The sequence below is a fragment of the Rutidosis leptorrhynchoides genome, chromosome 6, assembly GCF_046630445.1.
Source record: "Rutidosis leptorrhynchoides isolate AG116_Rl617_1_P2 chromosome 6, CSIRO_AGI_Rlap_v1, whole genome shotgun sequence".
Classification (NCBI taxonomy): Eukaryota; Viridiplantae; Streptophyta; class Magnoliopsida; order Asterales; family Asteraceae; genus Rutidosis; species Rutidosis leptorrhynchoides.
In genome coordinates this window covers 144326957-144336427 of record NC_092338.1, presented here as the reverse complement: position 1 = coordinate 144336427, position 9471 = coordinate 144326957, and positions in this window count along the sequence as shown.

The window sequence follows — 9471 nt, the reverse complement described above, 5'->3', positions numbered from 1 at the left end:
TATTCTTAAAATTTGACTTGATCCAAGGAAGTTGCAAGTTGAACCAACAAAAACGGAGTTGTAATGAAGAAACTACGACTAAAACAAGATTGGGTATCCGAAGCTAGTTTAGCTACGAAAATATTTGGAGAAAAAGTAAATTAATCATATATTTTCTAATTAATATGATATTTTATATATAATTACTTATGATTTGATTTTATATATTTCAGGACCACCAGTAAACAACACGAGAAGATTAATCATAAGACCTCATGATTGTACGCAACACGTCATTTGACAACACGGTACTTTATGTACGCAACACGTCATTTGAAAACATGGTACCATGGGTCGAGATTAATTCTGATCAATATGAATACGATGGGGTCTTTATTTATTTTATTTAAGCAACTAATTGTGGACCACTAACATCGGACTGCTAACTACGGACTAAGAAAATATTAAAAGTATATATATATATGTAACGATTACTTAAAAAGAAAGTATGTTGATATATTATATATATGGTTAGGTTCGTGATATCTATCGGAGACCAAGTCGAATTAAATACCTTCAAGGCAAAAGTGAGTTTCATTTGCTCCCTTTTTAATTGCTTTTGCAATATATATTTTTGGGCTGAGAATACATGCGCTGCTTTTATAAATGTTTACAAAATAGACACAAGTACTTAAAAATATATTCTACGTTGAGTTGTACCACTGGCATATTTCCCTATAGCTTGGTAACTACTATTTACATGGGTATTGTAAACGCGAATCCTGTTGATAGATCTATCGGGCCTGACAACCCCAATCGGACTGGACGACCAGTATTCAACGGTTGCACAGTACTTCGTTTTGGTGACTACACTTGGTACGGTGTAGTGAGATTTCATAATAAAGGGAATATGCGACGTTGATTAAATGTTAAGTATGGTTACCAAGTGCTCAACCACTTAGAATGCTTTACATACACTTGCGAGTGTATTATATTTATGATTATGAAATCTTGTGGTCTATTAACATATTGAAAAGATTGTTATGATAAACCAATGAACTCACCAACCTTTTGGTTGATACTTTAAAACATGTTTATTCTCAGGTACGAATTAAGTCTTTCGCTGTGCATTTACTCAATATAAGGACATTACTTGGAGCCGATCATCGCAATGGGACCAAATGTTGATGACTTCGTCCAGGTGGATTAGGACGGGTCCTTTCAGTTGGTATCAGAGCGGTGGTCGTAGCGAACTAGGTCTTGCATTAGTGTGTCTAACTAGTAGTTGTTAGGATGCATTAATGAGTCTGGACTTCGACCGTGTCTACATGTCAAAAGTTTTGCTTATCATTTCTAGTCGGAAATCATCTGCTTATCATCCTTAGGAAATTACCTGCTTATCATTCATAAGTCTAGACACGTTTTACTGCATTTACTGCATTGATAGTGTATAGACGAATTCTTATCTTAGCATATCTGTTATTGCGAACTTTGACTGATACCTTTTCAAAGATTCTCCGTAATTTACGGGATTTTGGTATTATATATACATATGTAAATTATGTATTGAAGAGTACCAAATCTAACTCCTATAATCTATTCCATACCAAAAATTCATTTTCCCCATTATACAAGATGGATTCCGCATCTAGTTCGAATTCTTCAGATTCCGACAGTTATGCCGATATGGATTTCCATTCGGGCTCCAAAAGCATCGTCACCGGAATGGATCAACCAATTTCCCATCATCTATTCTGGATGAATTGGGGATGGGTTTGTAATATACTAAATCACTGGAGACAAGAAGAAGGTGATCCATTCCATCCACCAAATTGCCCTCTTGGCGATGAACCTGAAGCACTTACCGGCGAACCTATTTGAAACACCATTTTCTCTCTCATTTCTAGAGTATCTCGTCACGATTATATACTATCCCATATTACAAATCTTGTTCATTCGCTCGCTCCAACCGCCAATCATCCCGGTGTACTAGCAGAAGTTAACGAACTTCGCGCTCATGTGACGGCTTTGGAGAACATGGTGCGAAGGTTGCAAACACCAGCAGCAGCACAAGCAGCATAATCAGCACCACCATCAATAACATCAACAATACCATCATCACCACTAACAAACAACATCCGCATCACACGTCTCGACATCATAATCTGTCCCACAAACATCAACATCATACGCACCATAGATACCAAGGAGTACCAACAATAATGAACGATGAAGTATTGATCCATAACTTTATTAATATTCTGCGAAGAATATGTGGTTTCAAAAAGTTTTAGAGATTTCTTATTCTAGCTCAAACCGAAAAGCAAATGAGATTAATATCATATTAACTCATTAAATTCATGATTTCATCTGAAGAAAATATATATGTATATATGTTTTCATAAAGATCGTAATTAAAAGTTCTTTTGTACAAAATATTAATGGTGAAATTTTTTTTTAACGGGTAGGTAATACCAGAGGAATAATTAGATTTCATCTTAATAAGTTACATTGTACATTCGTCGAAGCTGATTCAACAGTCATTTACTATCCTACTTACAACCACCGATATACGTACCCGTTCACCGCAGAATAACCATTTTCATTCAATTTCATATTTGGATTTTGACTTCCCAGAATCCAACAAGTGGCATATGAAGAAAACATATGACAAAATAAAATCTGTTAGAAACAAACAAATTAACTATGAAAAATTTTGTTAAGAATCCACGCTAACTGTTCCAGCTAACTGTTCCTAGCTAACTGATTACATTTTATTTATCGCAGTTTATTTATCGCAATTTAATTATCGCACTTTTATTTATTGTCATTTAATTTCTGTAATTATTTTACGCACTTTAAATATCGGGACACGTATACAATGTTTTGACATATCATATCGACGCATCTATATATTTTATTTGGAATCACCATAGACACTCTATATGCAGTAATGATCGAGTTCTCTATACAGGGTTGAGGTTGATTCTACAATAATATATATAGTTTGAGTTGTGATCGAGTCTGAGACGTATACGGGTCACGACACGTATTAATTAATTCGTATATTATATATTAAACTATATATGAATTATTGGACTGTTACTGTGGACTATCGACTATCGACTGTGGACTAATGACATTGGACAATTAAAATGAATTAAAATATTGATTATAACATATGAAACTAAACATTTCTTCAAGATTGCCACTTGATTTCATCTTAAACCTCATTGTATCTCGACGATTACAATCAGCGTTCAAATCTATCATGATTCTTAAAAACACCTCAATCGAGAGGATAAACCAACCGCACTTCATCTACGGAAGAAAAGATTGATGCATATAGTTATGCACCTGAAAAACCCTCAGAAACTGAGTAAACGTTTGACACGTATCTGTTCTAGTTCCTTTGACATTGTTATTACCGAAGATCGTTTTGCAATCCCTTTCCAAAGTAGCTAATTTTGTCACAGCTCCAGCAAGTCAACTCCGACTTTTCATCCGAAACAACTTTATTATAACCGCGATATATATGCGTACTCTTTATTGTTACTGGGGAACCTTTTATATTCCACAATATTACCATCAGCGATTAATCATTCTAAAAAACACAATTCTCCTGAAACTACCTCGGTTTGATAACCGATGACCCAGATCAGTTAACTTTGAAAATGCTGACGAAGCAGCATGTTGTAGATGATCTTAATGGCCAAAAGTTTGATGATAAAGAAAGGAGTGTTAGGAACGCTCGATAGAAAATTTAGTACCGAAAAGCGGATTTTGCGAAACTATGAAGAAAGACGTGGACAAATCACAAAGAATAAGTTTGCCTTCAAAGAATCCAAATGATTTTGTGCCTGCTGAAATCATTAGCAAACATCTTATTTCTCATTCTAAACCTTCACAGACAAATCTTCTTCATCATCCATTGATATTAGAAATTCTAAGATATTCTCGTATGTTCTATTATAAATATCCTCCATATTTCTGGCGATATTTTCACAACTATTCTTATCTGAGATCATTTATCTCTCCGTAATATCTGCAACATAAAAGAAACTGTGTTAGTTTCTAAATTCTGAAACCTTCGAGTTTAAAATATGAATGTTTTGAAGTAGTGTTGGGAACTGAAGCATGGATTAGTATAATATAATGACACTTGATCAACGTCATTATATTACAGTAAGTCATGCTGAGTTTCTAATGAAGCATGATGATTCACAGTACCGTCATCATGTGCCATTTACACGACTCTTACATTCTATCTAATCTCTAAACATATCAAGAGAATATTTTTCTGGATGACTCGGTCTTCTCCAGGGTATTCTGGTAATTTAACAAATCAAAATCGTTCTATTACCATTTTCTTCTTAGAGCATTAGCTATGTTCATTCTGAATTTCATATCTACGAATTTCAGACCATTACTCGCTTGACTCGAAATCGGGAAGAGAAAACGAAAGCATGAAGCTCCGAAAAATAATGAAGAATAGAAACTCCGATAATAACCCCGAAATTACAAACCGTGTATATCGATGCAGATAGCAATATAGAGACACGGGAGAATTAGAAACACTATAAACACCAGAGTATAGTAGAAGTAAATAGATTCTTCTGGTGGTAGATGAAAAAGAAGAATGACAGATATAAAAGTTAGGAGTATATCAAGAATCAGGACTGGATGGAGCATATTGATGAATGATTTAAAATAAGAATCAAGGGAGAAAGAATAGAAGGTGTGAGTCGTGGAAAATAAGGAAACGAAGGGGTGAATTTATAGTGAAATATCCGACAGAGCAATCGAAACAGATTATTGCATATAATCAAAGAAAATCCTGATTTCCTTAATCACCAAAGAACCAAATCTTATTACGTAAGATTCTCTTTAAATCCCTTAAATCCCGGAAATCAATCATAACTACGTCATCGGTTAAGACGAATATATTTTACTCATCTCACTCTTTTACGATAGTCTCATTTATATTCTTCGCATAATCGAATCGTTTTATCTACATTACTCAATGATGATAAAACTCCATTATCACCTTATATTTGTCATGAAAACCTTCTTATTGTTATCCATAACAACCTCTATCAAATTTCACGGACGAAATTTCTTTAACGGGTAGGTACTGTAATGACCCGGAATTTTCCGACCAAATTATACTTATGAGATTAATATTTACATAAATTAAACCATACCAACATGATAAGCAATCCAAATTTTTGAGACTTGTGTTTTTAAAAAGAGTTTTACACAACGTTTGACCGTCCAATATAACCGATGATATCACGAACTATATAACATACGATAATTATACGTTTGTGTATATATATGTATTTATATATATTTAAAATGATCTAAGGATAGTTTAACATCTCATTGTGTACTAATGACAATGAGTTATAAGTATATTTTGAAACTACTAACTTAAGTTTTCAAAACGATAACTATACGTAACATTCTTTGATATATATACTTATAATCTATAATGCTTATACATGTATCGTATATATAATGTATTTAATCACTTTTTAAGGACTTAAATACATAAAACAATATAAGTATATTCACAAAACATAGCTATATTTGAATTCTCGTTCCGTTTCCTCAAGATTTCTATACGTATATCTAGGGTATATGTACCTGTATCATACCCAGCTTCTATACGTATTTACTATTGGTATATACACATCAAATCAACATCCTAATCAACATTATTACTGCCCTAGATATGAGGTAACTAGAATTTGTCAAGTAGTATGAATTATTAGTAAGAAAATAAAATTAGGAATCCTTTTCTTTCTTTATAAACTAAAAACGTTTTTATAAATGAACACCATTTCTTCACTCCATTTTCTCATACCTACACCCTAATTTCTCTCTCAAAATACTCCTAACTTCATACTTGATCATCTCCAAGCATTTTCCCCATCATTTAACTTCAATTACAAGCCTTAAACACCATAAGAAAACTCTTTCAAGAACATATCAAAATAACCACCCATTTGAAGAAGTTTACTTCCAACCTTTTGATCTAACTCCACCACTCTTTGATTCCAAGATTATTTCTTATCTTTTTTAGTAACTTTGTCCAAGTAACTTGAGGTAGTAACCTTGTTCATAATCTTATTCAATTCATATTCATATAGCTATCTTATTTTGTGGTATAAAATTTTAACAACAAGAACATAGTTTGAATGATTTCAAAGTTGTTCGCAAACTAAATAGATCCTTCTAACTTGACTTTTAAAACACTTCAAGACCTGTAATATATCATAATGATATTCTAACCTAACAAGATATAACTTGGTTTTACAAAGAACATCTTAAAAACCGAATCTACGTCGTCGGAGTGCAACCGGGGGCTGTTTTGGGTTGGAGAATTAAAAACCATATTGAACTTTGAATTGGAAGTTCATGTTCTGGAAAAATGATATTTCTTATGAATATGTTAACACATAAAAATTTCATGGTTTAACTCAAAGTGTAAGTATTTTTAGAAAAATGATCATTAAATGTTATTTTTATAATGGAAAATGATCACTTTCATAAGTTTCACCAAAGTTTGACCTATAACCTATGATTTCGAATACAAACTAAGGTATTTTCAGTTCATATTCTTAAATTTTGACTTGATCCAAGGAAGTGGCAAGTTGAACCAACAAAAACGGAGTTGTAATGAAGTAACTACGACTAAAACAAGATTGGGTATCCGAAGCTAGTTTAGCTACGAAAATATTTGGAGAAAAAGTAAATTAATCATATCTTTTCTAATTAATATAATATTTTATATATAATTACTTATGATTTGATTTTATATATTTCAGGACCACCCGTAAACAACACGAGAAGATTAATCATAAGACCTCATGATTGTACGCAACACGTCATTTGACAACACGGTACTTTATGTACGCAACACGTCATTTGACAACATGGTACCATGGGTCGAGATTAATTCTGATCAATATGAATACGATGAGGTCTTTATTTATTTTATTTAAGCAACTAATTATGGACCACTAACATCGGACTGCTAACTACGGACTAAGAAAATATTAAAAGTATTAAAAGTATTAAAAGTATATATATGTAACGATTACTTAAAAAGAAAGTATGTTGATATATTATATATATGGTTAGGTTCGTGATATCTATCGGAGACCAAGTCGAATTAAATACCTTCAAGGAAAAAGTGAGTTTCATTTGCTCCCTTTTTAATTGCTTTTGCAATATATATTTTTGGGCTGAGAATACATGCGATGATTTTATAAATGTTTACAAAATAGACACAAGTACTTAAAAATATATTCTACGTTGAGTTGTACCACTGGCATATTTTCCTGTAGCTTGGTAACTACTATTTACATGGGTATTGTAAACGCGAATCCTGTTGATAGATCTATCGGGCCTGACAACCCCAACCGGACTGGACGACCAGTATTCAACGGTTGCACAGTACTTCGTTTTGGTGACTACACTTGGTACGGTGTAGTGAGATTTCATAATAAAGGGAATATGCGACGTTGATTAAATGTTAAGTATGGTTACCAAGTGCTCAAGCACTTAGAATGCTTTACATACACTTGCGAGTGTATTATGTTTATGATTATGAAATCTTGTGGTCTATTAACATATTGAAAAGATTGTTATGATAAACCTATGAACTCACCAACCTTTTGGTTGACACTTTAAAGCATGTTTATTCTCAGGTACGAATTAAGTCTTCCACTGTGCATTTGCTCAATATAAGGACATTACTTGGAGCCGATCATCGCAATGGGACCAAATGTTGATGACTTCGTCCAGGTGGATTAGGACGGGTCCTTTCAACTATTCATGTAACTAATACAGTAAAACGTGTCTAGACTAAGAATAATGAGCAGGTAATTTCCTAAGGATGATAAGAAGATGATTTTCGACAAAAATGATAAGCAAAACTTTTGCCATGCAGACACGGTCGAAGTTCAGACTTACTAATGCATCCTAACGACTATCAGTTAGACACACTAATGCAAGACCTGGTTCACTAAGACCACCGCTCTGATACCAACTCTCATGACCCGTCCTAATCCATCTGGATGAATACATTACATTTGGTTACATCGCGAGGCACTTGACCTCAATATGATACATTTTACAAACATTGCATTCGTTTTTAAAAGACAAACTTTTTTACATCAAAAATTGACGACATGCATACCATTTCATAATATAACCAATTATAATTGACTTATTAATAATCTTGATGAACTCAACGACTCGAATACAACGTCTTTCGAAATATGTCATGAATGACTCCAAGTAATATCTCTAAAATGAGCAAATGCACAGCGGAAGATTTCTTTCATACCTGAGAATAAACATGCTTTAAAGTGTCAACCAAAAGGTTGGTGAGTTCATTAGTTTTATCATGAATAATCATTTCATAATTTTAATAGACCACAAGATTTCATTTTCAGTTCTCATAAATATACGTCCCATGCATAGAGACAAAATAATCATTCATGTGGATTGAACACCTGGTAACCGACATTAACAAGATGCTTATAAGAATATCCCCTATCATTCCGGGAAATCCTTCAGACATGATAAAAACGAATTCGAAGTACTAAAGCATCCGGTACTTTGGATGGGGTTCGTTAGGCCCAATAGATCTATCTTTAGAATTCGCGTCAATTTGTAGATCGGTTTACTAATTCTTAGGTTACCAAGCAAAAGGGGCATATTCGGCTTCGATCATTCAACCATAAAATGTAGTTTCAATTACTTGTGTCTATTTCGTAAAACATTTATAAAAATTGCGCATGTATTCTCAGCCCAAAAATATAAAGGGTAAAAAGGCAAATGAAACTCACCTAATGTATTTTGTAGTAAAAATACATATGACGACATTTAACAATTGAACAATGCAGGGTTAGCCTCAGATTCACGAACCTATATCATTGGTATGTATATATTAAAACGTATAATCGTAATCGAACAATTTATTATATCTTAATTTATATATTATATATTTAATTTGTGTTTATATTCAAAATAATTATTATTTATATAATTATATTTATATATTCATGCTTGTTTAATGTTATATTTAAAAATTTATAGTTTGTTATTTGTAAGTATTTTTATAAATATTATTAGTAAGTTTGATATATATAGTTATTGTGAAATTTTAATATAATTATAGTATACATAATAAGTATATTTTATGTACAAAATATTTATTTGCTTAAAAATGTAATTTTTGAGATTAATAGGGATAATATTACTAATCATATTATTTAATAATAATACTTATTTTGATAATGATAATTATAACGATCTTATTATTAATGGTAATCTTAATAAAATACTTTCGTTAATAATAAACCTAATTGTAACTAGGTTTGTGATAATAATAATAAAAAATGGGTAACTAATACTTGTAGTAGTAGTAATAATAATAATAATACTAATAACTAAGGTTCGTAATACTTAATAATA